The sequence below is a fragment of the Rhea americana genome, unplaced genomic scaffold (assembly GCF_003343005.1).
Source record: "Rhea americana isolate MKP2758 unplaced genomic scaffold, rheAme1 scaffold_39, whole genome shotgun sequence".
Taxonomy (NCBI): Eukaryota; Metazoa; Chordata; class Aves; order Rheiformes; family Rheidae; genus Rhea; species Rhea americana.
Genome location: NW_028186523.1, coordinates 3,295,275 through 3,319,717, shown reverse-complemented (window position 1 = coordinate 3,319,717; position 24,443 = coordinate 3,295,275). Strand labels below are relative to the sequence as shown.

General features: G+C 38.8%; 1 long non-coding RNA gene across 1 annotated transcript; it reads left to right on the top strand.

Moving 5' to 3' along the window:
• The first annotated feature begins 1,499 nt into the window (after window positions 1–1,499).
• On the top strand, window positions 1,500–4,137 carry LOC146591038 (uncharacterized). The gene is made up of 2 exons (XR_014896872.1): window positions 1,500–1,754; window positions 3,122–4,137. It is a non-coding gene; the product is annotated as an uncharacterized LOC146591038 (long non-coding RNA).
• Window positions 4,138–24,443: the final 20,306 nt, after the last annotated feature.

Here is a 24,443-nt window from a genome sequence, read left to right as displayed (position 1 = left end):
TATTCCAGTTGCTATCAAATTTACAAAACAGAGTTATTTTTATATATATTATGATGGTAAGTAATATCAAATATGGACAGAGAAACATGATTTGAATGACTAATACAATGAAATATCAAATTACTATTGTAGTTCTTACCTCTGCAGACCAATTATCTGACTGTGTGTGTGCACTGAGCTGGAACACTGCTCTGGCAGAGTTACCAATAACTCTGCCCGAATGTGACACAGCTAAAGGAGTCTCACTCTGTAGATTTAATCTGACGTATGGTACATGTATAGCCTTTCTCTCTCTCTTTCTCTTTCTCCCTTTTTCTTTTTTTTTTTTTCATTTGAGAAATCTGAACATTTCTCACTATTAGAGGAGACCCTCAAAAGTAAGAGTCGGGGTGTCACCACAGCTCTGCTGTTTTACCCTATAAGTGTTGAATCATCACCAGTACAGAGAAATATCTGCTGCAGCTGTTTGCTTGACATAGTACTGCTTTGGGACATGTTTGGAGGCTTTTTACAGGAGGCAGCAGAAGAGTAACTACTATACTGGTCATCTTGTAGAAAAAAATATTTGAAATTCTAGTGAATAGACTAAATACATATATTTTTCTCAATAAGTTTAAATGAAAAAAATTATTTTGTATACTCTGAAATGAATCACGGGAATCATGGCTTTTAATCTCTGAAAATGTAATAAAGATCCAGGTCCATCAACTCTGCTCTGCAGCTTACACTTCCTGAAATCTGCTGTGCACACTGCCAGATCATAGCGGTACATACGCTTGAAAAAATATAACATATCATTCAAAAAAATATCATATATCATTCTAGTTATTGGACTAGAGCCCAATAATGAATGTCAGGAGACCACCAACGAAGTGTGACGAAAAGCACTGAGGCTAAAGATTTCTGGGTGACTCTTTTACACTTGGCTGCCCTTGTGGAAAAACACCCACGTTGTTGCTAATATCTAGCTTTTTCATTTCTACAAACAGCATTTCTTTCTCCAGCTATTTATTATTCTACAAGTGAAAGTCACTGGATTTGGGGATTAAATTATCACCTCTACTTGTACAGTAAATAAGCAGAGACCTGCCTTCCTCACCTTTGAGGGTGTCACGAAGCAGAGTAGTGGAATGCACTCCCAGCCTCTAATCAACAGTACTTGCACATCAAGGACTGTTGCCTTGGGGAACCTGCTGAGAACAACAGTGAAATCACTTAGACATTTTTTCCTTTACCATAGACTACAAATAAACTTGCTATAAACCCTGTTCCTTTCTTTCCCCACATAAAAAGAAAAATATTAGTAGAAATTGACAGTTTATTTCAGGAAAACGTGCTAAAATTACTGTTCCCACACACGCTAGCAGTGGCTGCTTATGATTTTTGTAACACCTAATAGTCACCATACTAAGATAGGCAGATGGTCCCTGGTCCAAAGAATTCTCAGTCTAAGTATAGGTCAGGACACAATAAACAGGTTGACAAAAAGGGAAACAATAAAGCATGTCAGCATGCCAGCAGCCCTAACATACCAGCACTGTTGTACATTTTTCTCCAAAGTTACCTGACAAAGGAAAGTTTTAAGACACCTTTTAGAAGAGGAGGAAGAATTTCATATTGCATATTGCATAGGTTGTCTTTGCTGAGTGCAAAAGGCTGCCTGACAGACAGCATGGAAATGTTTACTTCGAAATGGAACAAGTAGATGATGCAAGGGCCAACACACACAGCTGATCAGAAGGAAAAATAAACAGGTAAGATGATACTAGAGAAAAGAAGATACTACTGAATAGGGAGACAAGGAAGACTGCAAAGCAAGGCTTGATGAAAGAAGGGGTCTGATCTAGGAAAATGACAGTCTGACGGAGCCAGCTCCAGGTGGATGATAAGGTAGGCATTTGCTTAAGATGGCACTGAACTGAATAAGAGAAAAGAGATATAACGGTAAGTATTTTTGCTGCACAGTTGGGTAAGAGACAATATCCTGTGTGATGGAGTGTACATTTAGCACATATAATAAATAGATCATATTTATAATGAAAAGCCAGAAAGCTGGCAGCTCAGAAGGGAAGTGAACTTATGAGTGTGTGCAAAGTTTAAATCTAGCTCTAAATATACTTAGATTTTTAACTCCCAGTAAAATTAAATGGTAATAATAAAAGAGTGGTAGAGAGTGATACCAGGAACCATCTGGAAGTAGAAATTAAATGGGGGAGAAATACTTGATGATGAGCCTCCAGGGAACAAATAAAAAGTTAACATTTGATGCAGAACAGAACACACAGATAGGATTAACAGAACTGCAGTTAGTGGGAATTAGGTGCTACAATGATACTTAGCTAAGATTTTAAAGGAGAGGTCTTGGGCAGAGAAAGATTTGTAGGTCATCTGCATTGAGAGGATAATTGAATTTGTGCTCTGTCAATGAGATTAACCAGAGGTAAGATCTAAAGATGAAAGAAAATGGAAGCAAGGACAGACCCACTGGGAGCTAAGGGAAGAGGAGGATATGCTTCCAGAGGATCTGCTGAAGAGAAGCTGGGGAAACAGGGGGGACATCCGAGACAGAGGTGGTGGGAGGAAGCATGACTTCGAGAAAAAGACTAGGGTTGCTTCTGACAAATCTGACTGACATACTGAGGTATGACACATTAAATATGGAGTCCCTTTCTCCAAAATTTGGATTGGAAGATGTTATTAAAGACCTCTTCAAATGTGGCTACAGATGAATGAAAGGGGAAGAAACCAGCTTGGAGAGTTTAGGATGGGACTGGAAAGAGTGATCTGAGTTTATTTAGCAATCTTAAAAATGAAAGGGAGGAAGAAGATACAGCAGTAGCTGAAGAAGCAAGAGGAAGTAAAGAGTGCTTTTAATAGGCAAAGACAATAAACTTTCTGCTAGGAGGAAAGAAGCAATAGAAAATTGAAAATACCATGAGAAAAAAAGAAATGAGAGTAGGGAAACTGGGAGATGGCATGAGTCTGAACTATGGCAGTGGAAGCAGAAAAGAACAGTTGAGAAACTTGAGATGGGGGGCACGAAAGAGGAAGAGCTATAAGAGGAAATGGAAGATGAGCTGAGGAGAAAAGAAAGATTATGCTATATAATTTTTTCTTGAAGGTATTTGGATCCTTCATGAAAAGAAGGACACAAGTTTTGAGAAACAAATCAAAGATGGCAAAAAAGGAAGGGACTGGGATAAGTGTCACACTAAATATGAAAGGAAGCAGGAAGATGTTGCTGATGTGAAAAGAGGATTTATCCAAGTGGAAGGAAAGGGAGATGAGGATGAAAAGGACTGAAGAGCTAGTAAAGCTGGAGATAACTGCAGAAGAGGAAAAGAGATCAGAAGAGAAAGAATCAAAAAGGAGGAAGAAAAATACTTAAGTCAGAGGGAATGAAAACCATTGGCAGTGGACAACAATGGGAAAAACAGTCTGTGCTATGAATAGTGTGTACACTATGCGTAGTGTATTGTGCCCATCATGACCCAGAAACCATATCCGCCTCTGTGCACATTTTTGTCAGACAATTATAATGAAGTTTTTGTGTTTCTGTATCAAGGGTGATGCATTGTTGTGATGTTGTCATCCAGATTCTTAAGAAATGTGCTGACACCATTTGTTCTTTTGGCGCAGGCTCAGCTGAGCCCTTGTGGCATCACTGGTAGGGACCACTTCCCATCAATGGGAATGAGGTAGCAGTTTGTTTGTACAGTGTGGTTGTCCAGGGGATAGAGCAAAAAGCAATCTTTTCTCCTGTGCTAGGATTAACTCCACAGCAACAGAGTGGCAGAGACTGCAGCCAGAACTGCTTAATTCCTGCCACATAAGAATCTTTGTTATTGGTACAGTAGGTGTTTATGTGGAAGGAAAAATAGTCTATTAAATGTAATGCTTCCCATAAGGGGAGAAGTCTTGGCCCCAAATTTTGCTGGCTGCATTTATTTCCCACAGTTAGAATTGACAATGTTATTTGAGAATAAAACTGCTGTAGCTTGCAGAAAGTAGATTTTCCTATTTATCTAGAGATCACTGTTTCAGCAAGGCTTCCTTCTACAAGCAGCACACTGTTGTACCTGGTGACATGGCCTATTGAAATTCCTGCAAAAATAAAATGCTCACATATTTAACTCATTTGTGTAGTTTCAGCCACCTATATCATGTGTTCTTTGTGTCCTAATGTTCCTCAACTGAAACATCACGACCAAATAGCAGGAGTATAAGGGTGCTGTTGGATTGTTCAGGTGGTTCTGAGTTGAACTCAGTGAGAATTGCAAACATTTAACACTTTCCTAAAACAGGTCATTTATTTAGACACTTTCTTTTAAGTGGTTTAACTGTAGGGACCCAAATAAAAAATCTGGCCTAAGGGTATCACAGAAGATCACTCAGCCCAAGACCCCCAATCAGACCTGTTCACAGAAGCATGCTTAGGGTGACAGCAGATAACCTTCCATATCTGACATATAGTCGAGACATTCTGTGTAGCAAAGGAACACATATCTGGAAAAGTGTCGTAGGTTCTTTAGTAAAGAATATAACAATTTAACATTTATTAACATGAGTACCTAAGCTGAATTAACATAGTTTTTAAACATTGGCCTTGACCTCTTTGCTTGATTTCTCCTGGTTTTGAATAGAGAATAATAATGCCTAAATCCTTCATACAGGTGGGTTAAGTGTTAATTTGCATTTACATCTGCAGTTAGGTCTGTACTTCACTCTGAAGCCACTAAAGACTGATATTAAGTAGAGGAATTAGTCTGGACAATTATTTATTTTCAAATTCATGTTACTGTCAATGCATAATGCAACATCACTGTTATCATTTGTCCCATGAGAATTCAGTAATGTAACAGTGATGATTTAACAGCATTAACAGCTCTGGGTTTTTTCCCAGAAATGTCTTAATATAGCTAGTCACTTATGACAAGCTACATTCACTGGTTATCTGAACAGTGGTGTGACTTGTATGCTATGTGGTGTTACGTGTAGTATAAGCTGTACCACACTCATGCAACTACTTCAAGATTTTGCAGTAGCTGCTTTAGAAAATGCAAAGCCCATCCAAGCTGGGACATGCTCACAGAGCAGCCCAGTGTGACACGGAAACGCTGGTTGTCTTTAATACACAGCTTTTAAGCATGCTGGGAAACCTATGGGTTTCCCCAGGGGCATTCTGCAGTATGCTGAACTACACCCTGCCTGGGTCCTGCATCTGTGTAGAGAAGAGAGCAGACTGCCCACAACTCCCTCATGCAAATGGGTGTCTTTCCAAAACACCCTGGGCCTGTGGGTGAAGCAGAGCTATACTGCATGCTACCAGATTGGCAGCTGGATTTTGGAAGGCAAAACATAGGCAATTAGGAAATGGCAGGGCCATGCAGCATCAAACCAGGGCTCTGCTGTGAACCAAAGCCCAACGCACTATTTAGTCCATTAAAAGTCACTGGGTGGAAACTTCTAACAAAAAAAAAATGCTATCATGAACTGCCTCCACAATGTCCAGCAAAATGAAAATGAACCATTCATGATATGCCATGAATTACTGAGCTGATAAAAAAAATAAGCATTTCCAATAGGTAACTATAAACGTACAGCACAAATATTATCCAGACAAGCAGCCTTGCCTTCCCTGGGACCAATTTTTGTGACCAAAAGCTACTCTTTCAAACAGAAAACATCTCAAGAGAAAACTGATGAATAATTATATCATCTGAAAGACCTCTGTGTCTATTTTGACGATAATACTTTTTTTGTAAACATAATAATAATAATCTTTGGTATACATTTCTTCATCTTCTGAGTAAGGTTGTTTTCCAAAAAAAATATAGATGGTAATATTTTAATGCATGCTGCCTTCCAGTGACACTATTTGAATCAAATCCCTGATATTTTGTGTGCATTAAAATATATATTGCTGGAAGAAACAAAGGCAGAAGTATGTACCATTCACTGTGACTTTCTTCGCTCTTTTGCACCTTTTCTTCTTTTTACCTCTGTCCACTTGAGTAATCTGCCATGTCAATGAGCAATTTTCCGGTTGTCCTCTCAAAGATAGGTAGTGCAATTGCAAGGCATCATTCTTGCCTTGCATTTATTTTGTGTTCTCTATGTCAGAGAATTTCATCTTGGCTTTATATGCTGGTGAATGTCTCAGATGCAGGCTTGTGTCCTGCTCCTGTGGACAGCAAGTGCTATGCAGCTTATCCTGGTTTATAAACATCCCCTTTCCCTCGATTTCAGCCAGAGCATAGCCACTTGTTTGATTCTGTATATTCCCCCAGCACCTCCCTACTGGGCAGGTTTCCTTGGATCAAAGCTTCATTCATTCAATACCTTCTTGTCCTTTGCTTCTCATTATCTGCCAGTCCTCAGAGAAAATATCAGTCCTGCCCATGAAGGTAGGTCACTTAGGGCCTCGTTTTAAAAACTATTAGGTCCTGCTCTACTGAACTTCTCCTGTTCTCATCAGCAGCATGAACTGAAGGAATGAGCAGAAGGACTTATATTTACAGAGGGAGAGCGTGAATGTTGCCTGCACCAGGACATTTGGTTGAGGGACATTTTTGAAACATTTGCACAGAATCAGCAATGGAACAGGTCCTTTGTGAGGAAATAAATTCATATTTGTGCCCCATTCAGTGTTCAGGGACTTCTAGATGAAAAGAAATGGGTGAACACTTTGGGTGCTCCGATGCTGTATTCACCTTCATGTTTCCAAATAGCTGCAAGAACTAGCTTGCAAAATCAGAACAGCCTGAAGGCAGCCCTAATTTGCAGCAATTCAGCCAACAACGGAGAAAGCAAAAATCCAAGAAAAGTGCTGGCGATAATCCCTGAGACTAAAGGATTTGGGCCAAACTGCACATACAGATTCTATGACATGACAGGCCTCTAGCTATTTTTTCTAGTGTTTGTTGGTAAATTAGGATAGGAGAGATAAAATACAAGGCTAAGGTATATATCAGTAAAGAGATGAAGAATGAATAATTCCAGAAAGGATTTTGAGAGTTAAAATGGATGGAGGGTGGTAAATGGAAGATGGAAGGATACTTACTTTATGACTTGGATTCCTTGTGAAAGTTTTAGAGAGGCAAAGGAAAGAAATAAAAATGGAGAGATAAGAGGAAGTAAGGTAGAAATGGTCTTGAAATAACATCTCTTAGAGTGGGTATGGATTGCTATGATTTATACATCACTGATTACAAAGACTCGAGTGCAGCCATGCATCTCATCTCAGGCATGACGGCTGGAACTTAAAGGGAAATTCTCTGTAAGAGACTGTAAGAAATATGACAATGGGTCTATTTCTACCCGAAACCATGTGTATTGCTTCTGTTTTCAGTGAGAGTTTTCTTTCTCGGAAATCAGCTCCTTCTTCTCTCTCTGTAGCAGCGAAGCGATAAGCCTGTGCCTGGGAACTGCCACTTGGTTTCCATGGAAATGAATGGGATGTCACTAATGCAGCGCTAGGACTTCACTTCGAGATCAAGTGTGAGGAGAAGATGTGCAGCAAAAGAGGGGGTCTCAGATTATTGCAAGCTCTTACAACTGCCCACTGCAATCTCATCTGCTACCCACTGCAAATCTCATCCGTTTATGCAGACACCAGAGAGAAGGGGAGAGGGTTGAACTGAGCTGAGTAATCGCAGGAGTTGCTCAGGTGGGAGATTGTGAGAGGTTGTAGTGATTCCTCTTTGTGGGCGTGCTGCTCTTGTGAAAGAAAGGCTTTTGGATTAATATTATTTGTGTCTTAGCTGGCTGGCATTTTCAATTTGTTGCAGTGCACTGGAATCAAAACAAGTGAATAAATTATATCTGGCAAGAGAATGAAGACGCTAAATGGAAAGTAGATTTTTTTAGAAGATTAAAATAAATTTACTACTTCTCTATAAATACTGGTCTTTCAAACTTTAATTCGTGAAGCAAAAAGTCATGCTGTTGCACATTACAAACTGCAGCAGAAGGCTGAGCCTGCCTTTGAAGGGTGGTGAATAACTGGTTTACCATCAAGTCCAGATTTTTACAGACATTGCCATTTTTGCCCTGTTCTGCCTTCTCAGATTTCTTATTAGCCTCCTTGTCTCTGACCTGGTGCTTACAACTGAAGCCAAGATGAAATTCCACAGTTCCTCTCCTCTTTTCTGCTTTGGTGTCCTGTTTATCGGTTGTGTTTACACAGTACATGGGACCATGTTTGCCCTGGCAGTTCTTCCTTTGGAAGTCAGAGGAAAGGGGTATTCAGTAACTGAAAATCTTTCTTAAAACCAAAGAATATTTGTTTTGAGAGAGTCTTCCTTTTTAAGCCTGCCAGATTTTTTTTTTTTTTTTTTTTTTTTTTTTTTTTTTTTTTGGATCCCCAGGCATTTTCCTGTCCTGGCATTGTCTTCTAACAACTGTTAAGTGTTTGCTGAGGAGGTGGCTTATCTCAGCCCATTCTTCCCTTTCTGCTTGTTTTTTTCTCTCTTCACATTTCCAGGTAAACTAAACCAACACATTCACACAGTGAGCTCTGCAAGAACTAGGCCAACCCGCAGTATTTGTAAACTGTTACAGAACAATTCTAATTTGGTCACAGACATGGGAAAGAGCTGATGTTTACCTCCTTCCTCTGCAAATTTTTTTAAAGAACAGCTGGAATGTCAGATAGTGAAACTACAAAAAAAAGTCTTTTGAATGTTGTCCCATGCCAGATATAAAAGACACCGGAGGTAAGGCAAGGTGCATACTTACTCATCTATACCCAAATCTCAAAAAAATAAGGAGAAAACTATCACCTCTCTCGATGACATTTTTTTTTTCCTCTAGCTGTGGAGTGCCCACTGTGGAGTGTCAAACATTTAAACAACTTATTAGCTGTCATTTCCCTTGCTGCTGATTGTAAACTAAGTTGAACGTATTTCCAGTTATGGTCTCTAATTCCCCACTGGGAAACATGCATCCTTTTGAATGATACCATATGCTTTCCCGTCACCTGGTAAGGCCCAGCAGCTAACCCCCACAAGCAAAGAATGATGAAAGAGTAGAGGGAAAACTGTATTTTCTCTCTGTGTAAAGCAAGAAGCAGTTTTTGTTCTTTGCACTACAGTGGGCATAGCCATTGCGTTGGGGCCAGAAGAAAGAAGGTACTTTCTGTACCTTCAGATCTTTGAGGATAAACAGCTCTTTCCAGAAATTTGGCAATGGATATTTTGTCCACTGGCAAGGAAAAGAAACTCTTTCTTACCTTTTTTTTACATTCCCATGATCGAAAAAAGATGAAGCTGATGAGATATTTGGTTTTGTTGGCGAGGTGCTATGCTGTGAAAACACATTGAAATGCAAATCGATCAGATGGCAGCTATCGAATTCAAGAAGTGCTAGTATTTACCTGGACAGCAATCCAGTCACTCACAAAGATGCATTCAGGTTTACCAATTGTTTTGCTGAAAATTACATTTCAGGGGCTATTTTGGCTGCAAGTTGCTTGGGGAAAACTTAGTCAGAATGTTAATTATCTTCAGTGAGGAGGCATTAGAGTGCTATCATTTACTAAAAATAAGCTAATAATTGGGAAGAGATTTCCCCTTTTTCTTATGGCTGTCTGTAGCATGAGTTTACTTCACCCAGTGACAATTAATTGCCTCCTAATTGGCTTAAGAGTAAGGATTTTCTACCTGTGTATAACCATTTCAGATGCATACAGTATGGTATCCAAAAGAAACACTGAAGCAAAAGCTCTTTAGAGCACAAATGTATTTCTCAGACCCTGATTAACTAATTATATCCACAGTGAGCCATTTATTTTTCATGGATAGGAAAGTAACTGGAGAGATTGCAAACATTATTGAGGAGATAAAAGAATTTAGTGAAAATATTTCAAGAATCTCTTTAGGATGACTTCGAGATACAAGATGAATTGTAGAGTATTATTCCCCAACAGTCCTACTGTCACAAAGATGCAATCCCAGCCTGTCAGTATAGATCAGAAGGTGCCTTTTCCTCTTGGCATCCTGATATTTAGAAGTGCTGTAATGTCTCTAAAAGTCTATTTCACCTTTAATAGCAAATGCAGTCACAGACATTGCTAAGCATGCAGGCATTTATGTACTCTAACCCTCCACCAGTGACAGGAACTGGATGGATGCAAAACATTAGAGATAGGTGTATTTGTGCTCCCTGAATGTCCAGTTGTTCAACAAATTAAAACCAAGAACATGGCAGTGGTCAGGCATTCCTGTTTTGTATGCACGCATCAAACGCAGCAGTGTCTCAGACAGGCTTCCTGATCACTGACTCCTACTGCTGTCTCTTTTTCCTGAATCACCAATTTGTTTGCAGGTCCCATTTTCCTTCTTTTGAGTTACTTTGTTATTTTTTGACAGAGGAAAATGTCTGCTGTCACACTGCACTAGTGATTGAAACCCCTGGCTTGAAAACTGATGAGCTGCTATTTTTGCATAATTTCCCTCCTATGGTCTGTGCTGTAAATAGAAGCAAAAAATAGGAATCTATGCTTCATAGTCATGGGAGTCATTGTTTTTCTTTATTTTGCAGAATATCTGCAGCTAAACAGCAGGAAATCTTTTTACCATGTAATCATTTAAAATCAAATCAATTTAAACATGACAGCATTGCAATGTTTTGTTTAACCACCAGCTGCAATTAAACATTGTGCATCTTTTATTACTCAAATTTCTAGGGTTTCAACAATGTGTGGAATCTGTCCAAACTGAGAGAATACTCCATCATACAAGACAATTATGAGACATCTTATCCTCCCTGAGATTAATTTTAAATATGAGTCCACCCCATAGTGAATTTTAATACTGACATAAGTCTTACAACATTCTAACTGTAATTAGCTCTCTGACTGCTTTTTCCTGCTTGTTTTTAAATATTAGTGTTCTTTCAGTTTGCAGAAGCATCTCTCCTTCCTTAATTTACTATTTAACTTCCAGATTGATGACTTTTTACAGCCCAGGTCTGTTCTACCAAATTCTTCAATTGTCATTTCCATAAACCAAACTTCTGAAATGCAGTAAAGGTAAGAAGCCTTTGAAACAGGATCAGATGAAGAAAAATACTTTAAAAAAAACCCCTAATTTACAAGACCATTGTTCTGTAAATACTCCAAAATAACTACCTTTTAAATGCTGATTAAAAACAAAAAAAAGCTTCTATATCATTTTCTTGTTCTTTTATATTGTTTAGAAAAAAGACAATGTACTTAGCAATGACTTATTAGGTAAATTATTCCACCGCCTTCCATGGATATCATTGCATCGTGCAAAGATAGCCTAGCTCCTCCAATAAGTGTAAATTGTCATCTTTCCAATGAAATTAAAGAAAATCTATCTTTGGGCAGCAAAGTGAGGTTTGACAAGGTCATCTCTGTCACCTAATTGAAAAAGTAACTATAACATGAGACAGCTATTACACAGGAATAGAATATTTAATGAAACTGTGTAAGAGAAGGAGAAGGGAACTATCAGACTGCCTTCTAATTAGTTAGGCAGCTAACTTGAAACCAAGAGGTTATTCTCTAGTATCTACCTTCCCATACGGTGGAGAGACAGGGTGTTTCAAGGAGTGAATCAGAGTAGATGCATGACTTTGCAGCTCTAATGCCCCTTTGGAAGAGCCAGAAACATATAATCTTGGCTGAAGTAGATGCCAAACATTCATATCCCCCAGAGAGATTTAAATCCTGCTTGTGGAGTCTAAACTGTGTTCACTGGGTCTTGACAACTGCACCAGTGAAGACAGAAGTCTATTTGCAATCTAAAAGAGACAATTTCATTAAATAATTCTTCAGAATTGCCACACTAACCCTCCTATAAGTTTGGACTCAATAAGAGGAAACAGCAAAAAAAAACTTTTCTGAGTTATTTATTCAAACTCAAACAATGAAATAAAATTCAACAGCCAGGAGATTCCCAAACTGTTGTTGTTGCCACATACACAACAGCAGATCCTGACTGCCTGCAAATTTGAAAGACTGAATGCCTCAATGTTTGTTTCATCTGTCTCTTCTTTCTTTCTTTCTCTCTTTATTTATTTATTTTTTCCTTCCTGGAGTTTTGCTGCACATGAAGTTCTTGGAGGTAGTAGGCAGTCAATGCCATTAGTAATTACTGACTGTGTTAGCAAAGCTTTAGACTGAAACTCAGCACATAGCGGGTCTTTAATTTCATATTTTACAACAATTAATTCTATGTCTTGGGCTTTGGTACAATAGCTTTCTGCTACTGTGGACGGTGGAGAATTTGCTGTAACGCTGTAACACTGTAACTCAGAAATATTTTATGTCGCTAAGGAAAAATTCCAGGTAATTCTATGTATTTCTAGATCCTACTTCATGTTAATACATGACCTTAAATCTGTACTCTGTGTGAAGAGCTCAGTAGTTTCACCTGTTTTGTGATTTAAAAATTTTATCCAAATATAGCCAGGATGACTCTACCATCTGTTGTTCATTATTAGTAGCTAGTGTTAGAAACTAATCTCACTTTAACTTGAATGTGTCAGAGTCAGTCTGCAATGACTGGATAGAAGAAAGAATATCTTCCAAGGAAAACACAGAACATTCACTTATTGATCTAGAAGCAGGTTGTTTTCTCCTAGCTCCACATTTTTCCCCACAATTAGTGGTAACAGAAGTTGCAAAGAGAATAGAGAGGAGAGAATCTCTTTGCTAGATCATTTTCCTTGGCAGCTCTGTTGGCATCATTTTCATCCTTCACCTTACCCTTCCCACTGCTTTTAAGAAAAAGTGGCCATGCTGAGTGTCATCTTAAAAACCATACTGAGGTAGAAAGGAAGGAGTGACTTCAAGATTTTGGAGTTGGTAGACAAGATAGGATGAATAGGTCAGAAAATAGATTTTATGATCTAACGGCCATGCTAATGCAACACACTATCTATGTCTAGCCAAGTGTTTTTAGATACTGATAGGAGAGCAATTGAGCCTCTGATTTTGTAGAGCACTTGCTATGTTTCTGTACCATGCTGTACCCCTAACAATGGGAGATTAGGGGAGCTTCCAGCTTCTCCTTTTTGTTCCTATGAGCTCTAATGATTGCATTAAAAAGTAAGAAGGCTAAGGGTAACCATTGCTGAGACCTAGAAGTAATTAGGCATGCAAACAAAACCCATGACTAAAGGACAATCTCAGAAGCATTGAAATCAATAAAAGCTAAGGGACTGGGGGGAGGAGCAATCCTCACGTGCTTTCTTGAAAATCTTTCTAGTTTCAGATCTTTGAGTGTTCAATTTTTTTTGAAGACCTTACTGTTTTCAATAGAGGAATAAAAAGCTGCAAATATTGCCAATCCCAAACATAAAACTCTGAGTCAAAGGCTTTAGTTGTCTTTTTTTACCTGCTTTCCAAATTTCTAACTTTAATCATTCAAATGGTACCAGCTGGCAGTGGCTTGTTCATGTTGCTGAGAAAAGCCTGGGGAGCAAGCACCTGGGGAGATCCATACTACGGGGGACATAATCCTGAACATCCAAAATCTGCTCTCCGTGTACCTGTTGGCTGAATAGCTCTGCTTCTACCTCATCACTGTGGCTGTCAGAGGGCTTCTAGCAGTGCATGCTGCTCTGTGGCCCGTTTGAAATGAGTTAGGTGATTGCAATCCAAGTTTCAGGGGACAGATGGCCCACACAATAGAAAAGACTCACAGTCATTGGCAGGCTTGTTGGCAGTCTCAGCAGAGATCCCAAAGACGACTCGGAACAAAGAGTGGTTATTGTACGCCGCTGCTTATCGTGTACCAGAGCAGCCTCGGTGGCGCTGAACGTTTCCCGGAGCAATGATGTTCAGGGAAGTGCGATTGCCGAACAGCCTGAATAGCTGTGGGACACCATTGAGTTCACAAAGGCAAAGAAGACTGCAGATCCCTTCCAACCTCAGAAAGCGCTTGCGCTTGTTTTCTATATTTATGCTTTCTTCTCACTGTGTCAATGACAAATTTGCAGGAGTTTTTTGTGGTGAGGGTAAAAAGAATCCTGTCCTGTGTGGCAAAATAGAGGACTTCTTGCCATCAAGCTGCAAAACATCAATGAGAAAGAACATTAACACCACAAACACTGAATAATCCAGACCCTGATTTAATCAGTGATACCTGTGAAATCTTATTGCTTTTAATACAGTCACACAACTGCAATTGATGGATATATCCATCCTGCTGACAGAGAGCAGTAGGATAAAATCTCTTGCTCAAGCTAACTCTGCCAGATTTGGCAGGAGTTAAAGAAATTGACACTTTTCGTCAATACAGGAACAAGCGCCCATTTCTAATATTACAGCAATACCCAAAGATGACAGTCAAATTAAAACCTCATTGTGCTCGACCTCATCCAGACAGCTCTGAAGACACCCTCCCTGCCTTAAGAGCATGCATGGTAAATGCTCACATGTCAGGTTTGCGTAAAGTTTCTTGCCTTTCTTGCAGACAAGTTTTATTCCGTTTCTTGTGATATAGAAATGCTACTCATCCTGGATACACACACCTAGAAAATAACTATTAAATGTGGAGAAGAAATTCCGAGTAAGTCTTTCCAAGTATATTTGCCAAGTGTATTTATATGCATTTTTAAACAGAGATTTACAAACGTGAAGCAAAAAGCAAAGTATGATTTATCGCTTTCTGCAACAAGAATAATCCAGAGAAATGTTCACATAAAATGTATTTTTATCAAGGCATTAAGAAATAAAAAGACCCTTTAATCAATATTATTATTGGAAAGCTTATAGGATCACAGACAACCAATGTACACTGAAAAAAAAGAAAAGTTTCCAATGGAAAATCATTGGAGCTAAGCAGGAATTAATAACACAAGTGTTGGTCACTTTAGATGACTGAGCACGTTCTACTTTAGTATGTCTGTATCTTCTCTGGTATGTTAGATTAAAATAAAAACGACACACTCTGTGGTACAAATAAGTTCTTGTTTGTAATATCTCTTCTTTATGTTCTCAGTATTTGCTTTGCATAAACATCTGTCACAACTCAGCAACTCAGAAACACGGAGGATCTGGGTTTGCGAAAGACATTTATTGCCTTATGATAATGATGAGCTTCTAAATAACCTAAACAAAACATTAGTGTTCTAAAACGAGCAAGAAACCGGAGGAAAAAAGAAATCCCTCAAACAAAATTCGTCAATTTTTAATTTCACTGATGCTACTAAATAGATAAATTTAAGGTCAAAACCTTCAAGAAATAGAGGTGCCCAAAGCTAATGTACAAACCACAGTCATTCCAAGCAAGCAAAAACCTTGTCTCACTGGAGCTATATTTTTTGTGTTTTGGTTACTGTCAGCTCAGCAAATACTGATAGCCAAATTGCTTTCAAAACTCAAAACATTCTGTTCCATTATTTTTGAAGATTTTGCTTGGAATAGTGCCCAAAGGTAATTTCTAAACCCAAAGTGAAACAAAATGCTCCAATTCAAAACAATTCAATGCACGAGTTATTAGAAAAGATGTCCAGGATCCAGAGAGTTCTATAAGAAAGACAAATAACTTAAACGTGAATAGAGATTTTGAACAGTCTTTGGATAAAAACAAAACCCATGGGCTCCAGGTTCGGTTGGGCAACTAGACCACAACGAGGAACGTGACCTGAACACCTAGATCCAGATTTGATAGCAAAGAAGGAAACTGCTTTAGTACTTCTCCATCTAGTAGCTGTGACCCCGTTGCCCAGCTCACTCCTGTTACCATCTGTTCTCTACTGAGAATAGGAAAAAACCTTGTACAAACCAGCTGGATGGAGCAAAGATGCAAGTAGCACTGATTATAAGGCACTTGAGTAGTAACAGTCTGCTGCTCTGAGAGGTAAAGCTGGCTTGTTTTGCATCTCATTGATCAGCCTCAGTCCGTAACAACAACTGCACTGGGCATAGGGAGGGTGCCTTAGCACATCCCTGAATGTCTAGGCTTATTCCAGGGGCAGAGCATTCCCATCACGCTGCCCTCCAATTTGCTAGGAAAAACTTGATCAAACAAGGTTATTACAGGCCAGTCTCTGCTGTCTGTGAAGTTAAAGCCCTGTTGACATCAATGAAAAGAGGATCAAATATTCTGTATTCTCTACAGAGTAAAGCGCTCCCAACAAAGACCTTAGTGGTACTGTAGCTAAGCAGCAGGGAAATTTGCATTTTTTCATAGATGCCTGAGGGTTCAAGAGTCTGCCTTTATCATGTTTAATTTAGCACTTGCAACAGAAAAACAGATAAAGCTGCACACTATCTCTGCAAAAATAAATAACTTCTTTGGCAACAAGCTTTGAGCCTCACTTTATAATATCTCCTCAGAAACTGAGATGGCTATCAACATCAGCAGAGATTATCAACTCAAGGAGTTATAACGACCATGCGGCAGTGTGAATTCTAGTGCACTGTGCAGTCCCCATTAGGCCTGTAGGACTAACCTTTTCTCAACTTTGGACCCTGGAGTGAGGAAAATTACTGTCTGATGGCTATTCTATTATTCTCACAAATACCATTACAGGGCCTGCACAGCCTCTGATGTCCACAGTCTACGCCTGCAGGGCAAATGTCACGCTGGGGGCTTAAAGGATTTGCAGCAAACAGTCGTTCTGAACTGAAAGGTCCCTATATTGCAATCTGCTATATTTCAATAGCCTAAGTAAATCAAAGATGCAGTTTGGGGGAAAATTTGTACCCCACTTTTTTATTATGATCATAATTTATCTTCAGGTATAATAGCACCTTAGAGATTTTCCTCACTGACATTACAGCCATGAAAAAATTACTGACTCTTATTTTTATTGGAAAGAATAACGTCTGTGTGATACTGTGCAGTCCCAAATACTGTGCTTTAAAGACACGACAGATGAAGACAGTGCTATCGGTACTATCGTTTCTATGTATCCTTCAGAGAACTCAGACACACACTGATTACGGAAATCTAGGACAGGGCCAGAAAATGATTTGAAGTCTCCTGAATTCCAAGTCGATATATAAAATGAGAGACCAACTTCTGCTATCAGTGTTTTTGTGATAAATATGGTGGTCATTCAGGTGGAAAACAGGCAAGGAAAATGCAAGCGAACAACATTTTATTTAATCAGTCTGACAATACAATCTGTTATATGTTCATTATTAAATTGGAGCTTTTTAATTTTTTTAGCATCTGTTTTGGATTATTTATGTCTTTTTAATTCATATAATTCAAAACAGCTTCTGTTCAAGACATAAAGGGCTAAATTGAACCTTTAGGCTGTACACTGCCTGGTATTATATATCTCTGCCTCAGTTTTCCTTGTTGTCATCCCTCCCTTGCCTATTAGTTTCCAGGTGCTGAGAGGCTGCCCTTCTCTCTTTTGTGCCATTATACTCCTTTTATGATCAAGTGGAAAAGAGGTGTATGTGAAATAAAAATCCCAAATGGTGCACTTTCTAATGGGCCAGTTGGTACTCTTGGAGAGGCAGAAGGGAAGACCTCAAAACGGTAACTTAAGGGCAAAATACTGCCCAAAATATCAACAGTTTGACACTGTTCCTTTTTGTCATTTATCTCTAATACTAAACTAAAGATTTTTCTTTCTATTATATTAATCTTCAGTCTTCCCAGACTGAGGGCCTGTAGGTTTCTTTTCGAAGCATACTTTCAATGCGTTACCTAAGCCATGTAATACATCACCAGACTAGGACCCAGTCACAGTTTTTTCATTTCTGAGAATGGTCAACATCCTCAGTCCTTCACCTAGTACAGTCTGTTCTTGGCCATACAGTTTCATTCCACAGCATCCCTCAACTGCAACCCCGCAGTGCGGGGAATCACAGCTTCTGCTGCTTCCAATTCAAATAAGGACAAAATCCAGCAGACAGCTGCACTGAAAGAATCTGACTTTTAAAGAACTTGGAAATCTCATATTTATCATCCTAATTCACTTTTACTTCTTCCTGTGATTATACAGTATTGAGAAAATGTAATTTTCTCGAATATTCTAGCGTGCTGGCACAGGGATCCTAGCACCCAGAGTGGGGTTAGTGGCTCAGGGTGAAGTGTCTGCATCTTACCTTTTTCTGTAAAAAGTGTATCCCCCACCTTTATCCTGACCCCTACTCCATACTGGGTATGGAATATTTATTTTATTACTGCCACAGGAATATAGCCCATGGAGACTGAGAAAATCTTTGAAGTGCTTTTTTGTTCAATAAATCAAGGCTCCAAAAAGAAGAGGAAGAAAAATTCAGGATTGTTTATAGACTGCATATTGTTTATAGACTGGATAGTGCTTCCCCAGAGGAGATGCAGAAAAGGACCAGACTATGACTTCCCTCAGCTAGTTTACAGTGTGTGTGGCCTGTGTAGCTCTTTTACAGACTTTTAAAGGGATTGATCTTCATGCAGGAAAATCCCACAATTTACCCTTATCTCTGCAGTTTCCGTCTCCTCTTAAGGATTTTTATCATGAGGGTTTGCAAGACTAAGCTAATGCGGTGAAGATATTGCCTATCCAAATGGCACCTTTGAGAGCAGGAGGAGTGGTGGAAGAGACATATGCAGCATCAGGTCCACAAGGCAGAGGAGGGACCAGAGCTGTGCAACAACTGAAACTCTATTTTCAAGATACATTACATGATTTTAAGTGTCCAAATTTGATGTTTCCACTCCAAATTTTTCACTGTAAAAGCAATAGTAATAGAAATTAGTAACAAGATAGAATCTAATTTTCCAGATTGAAAAAAATGAACATCTGTGGCCATCTTCCTTCTACAAACATTGTTATCCTTACTTGCCATATACTCTCCAGTTTCTGCAAAAAAAAGGCTCCATAGACCACAGTCTTCTTTACCAGACAACCCTAATTCCTTTTAAAGATAAGAGTGGAAAAGATGCCATTGATTTCAATGGAAAATAAGCCTCATATTTTTCCTAGCACCCAGCCATTCACCGAACCTTTTCAGCCATCATTTGCTTCCAATGAGCTGTGGGGCTATAATTCACTTCATCTATATGCCTAATAAATTATTGACATCAAATAATTAAAATTTCTGACAACATATTATCATATGTTTTCTTCATTGTTTCATCATGATTTCTGCACATACTTCATTTTTTTATATGATCTCTCTGATCTACTTAGCACTTTCTTGGTATTTATTATTATTAGGTTTCATTAAATTTTGTCAAGAAATAACTAGGAGCATGGACATTAACTGTAATTTTTTGGTGATTATTATCTAAATAAATCTAGATCTCTTATCTTCAGAGAGGTTGAATTTATACTCAGGCCAAATCAAATCTGGGTTACTCATATCGTTGTCAACTTAAATGAATCTCTTAAGTTCTCTTAAAGCCTACAGCCTCTTTCATTGCCACAGTCTTTAGTTGAGTGTGCATCTAGAACACCACAGGGAACTCCCACTGAATTATGTATCTCTTAGGCTTTCTCTGTCAAATAGGAGCAAGTAAGTTGCAAAATAACAGCAGGCACTGAAGAAATAATGTAATTGCATTAAAGCTGCTTAATCTTGTAGAGTTCAATCTATGTTCTTGTCTACCCATTTAAAAAGAAAAAATGTTTGATGTCATTTTCCCTGTGGAAACAATCATTTTCAATGGTGTTTATTCCACACGCAGTATAATCCATCTCAGGTTGCACCCAGGTTTCATGCTGGAGTCTGGTCAAATAAGGAGCTGTTCAATACACATCTCTTCTTTGGTTTTGCTGGCTGTGATTTTCACTTCCATTCCCTCTCTTGGAGACGTAACTATGCACCAATCCTTCTCCTGCCTCCTAACAGGAGGTGGCACATGGCACTTTATTTCCTTTCCCTGCTCCCATTGAGGTCTTGGTACACATGCAGAGATCTGCCTAGAACAGCTGGAGCCTGGTGAGTCAATTACAGGGTTTGAGGAGAAAGCAGGGAGCACGTTTTGGCTTTGGAGACCTACAGAGGTTATGGATGTGCAAGAGATGACAGTTTCAACTATTTTTTTCCATCCATGGACCATCCACAAATGTAGGAAAAGAGAGCCACAGGGAGTTGTGGAGTCCCTGCTGTCTAGCTTCCTTTGAGGCTTTTCATACAAATAGGCCTATATTTCTGTTGATATTCCATACCCTTTAACACTTAGAAGAAGGTAATGCTTAAAGACAATTCTAAAAGAGTGTCTCGTTGTGCCTGGTGTACAGTAGAAAACATTATCCTCAAGACATTCTTCTATTATATTCTATAATTTGGGGCATAGTTTGTGCTTCATAGCTTATGGAAATAGTCCTCACTTTTACAGGAAGAACAGAAAATAAAACCAGTAATTTCTCCACAGATACATATCCCCTCTAAAGCCATATCCCATAGGACTGGATTATCTGGAGTTGTGTCATTTAAGTAAACACAAACAAGTAAAGCCAATAAATCTGTTTGTTGTCATGTTTCCCACTCACTATACGGGTAGAAAACTAGAAAAGGCTCTAAAACATCATTTGGAAAGGAATCTATGAGAGATATGAACCAGGGAGGAAAAAATAGTTGGAGATTATGTAATCCCCAAACTTTGTACCATTAAAGGAACTATGATGTACTCACTCAAGTGTGAACTCAACTTTGCAAGGCCCCTGGAAAATAGCTGGCCTCTCTTTCTTTGTTGTTCCCATGCTTGACACAGTGAAGTTGGCCAAAAATTCTCACAGGCAACATCCTTGCAATCATAAAGTCTTCATTCTGCTCTCCTGACACTGACTATCAGGCTGCTGCAACCTGTTTGCTGTTGACACTGGTATTCTCAACAAGCATGAGGATGCTTTCTGAGCAGGGAAAATAGGAAGAGCATAGCCCCTCAAATAAGAGGGTTGAAGCGATGAATCAGAAATAAAAATTAGAGGAAACAAGAGCAAATAAGAACAAGAGTGAGAAAGAAAAAAAGTTGGTCTCCATTGCCAGCAGAAAGGAGACAAAGAGTTATCAGAGAGGAAACTTGCTATCACATCCTGTGATTTTAGAACTTTGTGTTCAGTTAATTGGTAACATAAATCCAAGCACAACAGAATTGATTTTTTTTTTTTTTTGAATCTCTTTCTTAGAAGGGGCATTTCTTACAGCAAACCAATAAATTGTAGAGCCAGAGCTTAGGAATCAATTAGCTTTTCCTCAGGTTCAAACAGCCAGCCTTCAATTTTTAGTAAAAATTGAATGCATAAACAGGAAACAGTGCAAGTTCTTGGGATGACCTCTATCTTGGTTGCTTGCAGTAAGAAGTTAAAGGTTGGTTGTTTTATCCTTAAGAAGTTCTCTAGTCAGCTCAAGATTTCTTTATGAAAAAGATCAGTGTGTCTGTGTGTGTGGGGGGGGGGGGCAGGTCCTAATGGTTTAATGCCTTTTAAGCAAAATTAGAGAATTCTTTAATGGATAAATCATATAAATATATGACCTTGCTTCCTTTAAACCTGAAAATAGAATTGAGCAAGGTCTTCTACATCCAGGAATATATGCCCACCCATTATTAGAGAATAAGATCAGCAAATGGTAAAATTAGCAAAACTTAATGGCTGTAAATCTAGTTTCTCCCTCCCCCAATCTGTTCCTAGCTGAAGCTACATGGGAAAACTGAAGATTAGTTCACAAATACTTAAGTTTTCACTAGGAAAGCTTCATCTGGAATTAATTATACCATTTACCCCCACACCCACAACCCTCTTCCTAACAACTGTTTTCTAAACATAGTCTTTTATTTCATGTTCATGAAATTAATTAAATAAGCACATTGAGAGTTCATTTAGTAATCTCGTGTTCCTTGTAAATTGTACTAAGGTTTGTGTTTTCAGGAACAAACTGTGCAAGCTTTCCCCTAGTAACAGAGCCACGTGCTCACACCAATAGATATTCAGCGTTTGAGTCTGGGTTGCGATGCAACACCTTCGAAACCAGAGGGGAGAGGCTGCAGGAGAGCGGGTTTCGGCTGCCCTTCTCCTCTCGCCTGCTTTTTCTGCAGCTCCCTTTCCTTGGCGTGGGTCTGTGGTGCCGCTGCCAAGGCTGCTGTCTGCTGTCCATCCACCAGGCAGCCATCACCCCAGCAACAGCTACCCTGCACCGGGCGAGAGAGAGCTGCCTGTGTGTTCCTCCAGACCTGGGAACGTCTGCAGGGTCCAAATCATTGCCATATGCCGAAGTAGACCTCCTTGGAGCAGTAGGGAAAGGCCCAAGCTGTGCTCGCAGCACTCGGAGCGTGTTGACTTCTATCTGAGACCTTTCCAAGGAGGGGGAGAGCATGAAGATACCTTCGACACGGAGAAAGAAAGCAGTCCTTCAAGTGTAGCGTGACACCCAGGCTGGCAGCAGCAACCCCTGAAGGCTACGGCAAAAATTCTTCTTCGGAGAAGAACCACGGAAGCAGTCATCAGTCAGACAATTGCCCAAAGCCATTCAGTAGTGCTGTAAACCTTTTTTTTCTCATTGTCTGCAGGTTTCATACTGTATTATTGGATTGCAAGCAAATAAGCAATGTGTCTTCTAAAGCCTTTTGGTAGAAATGTCTCAGAATTTACTCATTCGCACAAGATCTTAATTAAAAATCACCAACTTAGAGGAAATTTACATAAGAAGCTATTTTTTTAGAAAATTTTTCCCTTCTCTATTCATTTTGGTGAATCCACAGTAATTTCGTCAAAGCTAGTAACATTAATCTGGATTTGAATCTGAGAGGAGAATTTTGCTCATAGCTTATTTAAAATTATGATGAGTATACTTTGATGATGTGTATACTTTTGTATGCAAATGCTTTTACTCACCCATTCTCCCTCTCGTATGATGTTTATTTACATATTACTATTTAAATCAAATAGACTTTTGGCATCAAAGTTATGAAGTTGAGCTCCCTCAAAATAGAAAATGCCAGTAATAAGCTACTGCTTTAATCTGCTTCCTTATGCCTTACATTATGATACAGTCTTTAAGAGCATGATTGTATATAGTTTCGACACTGGAACTTTATCCCATTCAGTCATCTGCGGGATACTTGAACAGTCTCCATAATCCATTCAGCCTTTATGCTCTGTTTATCTTGTTCTCACTAGTTCAGTTAGTGGCTGAAGGAGAGTAGAAGGCCAAAAGCAGAAAAACAATCCTTTAGAAGAAACAGCTTTGAAAAGAGAAAATCCTGGGGGAATTATTACTGGAACAGATACTGTATTTTGTTCTTTTTCTCTCTCTTTCTTTTTTTTTTTTTCCCCTTTTAAACTGGTAACCAGACGTACAGTCAGCTACTTAATCCTTGCAAATGCATTGTCTCCTGACAAAGTTCTACCTTTCTTTTTCTTTTAGTTCCAATCTTTTGAACAAGTTCAGAATCTGTCCCTAAATGGCCTTCACTTTCTGGGTTTTCTTGGCTTCCTCTGTGCTTGTTTTCTTTTTATTGTTCCTTTTGTTAGGTAAATGGAACAATGTTTCCTTAAAGGCCAGCCAAATAAAAGCTATCACAAGATATGCACGGAAAAAGCACCATACCAAGCTGACGGACTGTTAGGATTGGGGGTTTCTCAAGGGCTTTGGGAGTGTGCCCAAGAAACTTTAAACAGAGCCTGGAGGATCCTTGCCGAACTCCACATGGTTGCCATTTGATTTTACTTGCATGGAAATCTTGATACGAAAACAACAGTCAAGCTGCTGCAGCCCATCTAAGCACAGTGCATGAGAGCTCTTTGGTTATTCTGATTCTTTTTCATTTTAGGAAGTACCACAGATATCCAAAAATGTCAGTTAGCAAATTTCCTTCCAGTACATTGACTGAATATTGGCATACTTACTGGAATACGTACTTTCAGGAATACGTAAAAAATAGGACAAATATTTTAAGGAAGGAATGTAATGTGATGTCTTGTTGTCCAGCAACCATGTGTTTAAATGGATGTCTGACAGTCATTGCCACTGAGAACTTCATGGCCTTCCAATTATTTGTTGATTTAAAAGTCAGTAAGATAGTATAAGACACATAAAGGACTATGAAAATAGCAATAAAAACAAGGTCAAAAATCAATACTTAAAAAATATTTTTATTAAGTGCCAAAATTATTTTAATTTGTTTGTCTTGTGTTCTATTTAAGACTTAAATGGAAATGACTAGCTTCTTTAATGGGCAATAATAAAATTAAATTCAAAGCGGTCTATCAACTTATGTTCTTAATTACTCTTATCTTGCCTTCAAGTTCTGGAGAGAGGGATTCACAGCAAGTATGCACATTAATATTTCCAAATTTTCATGTCATCCAACTTACAAATGTTACGGAATAAATTTATGACAACATATCTACTCTATGAAATATTCCAGCTGTAACCACAAGTACCTGCCCATGGTCAAATTTTGCAGTGAAGTTTAAAGCGTGATAAAAGTAAGTCAGTATTTTGCCTTCGTACTCCCTGAAACATTCTACCAAAGTATATGACAAACCAGACCATTATATCAGACAATTCAAAG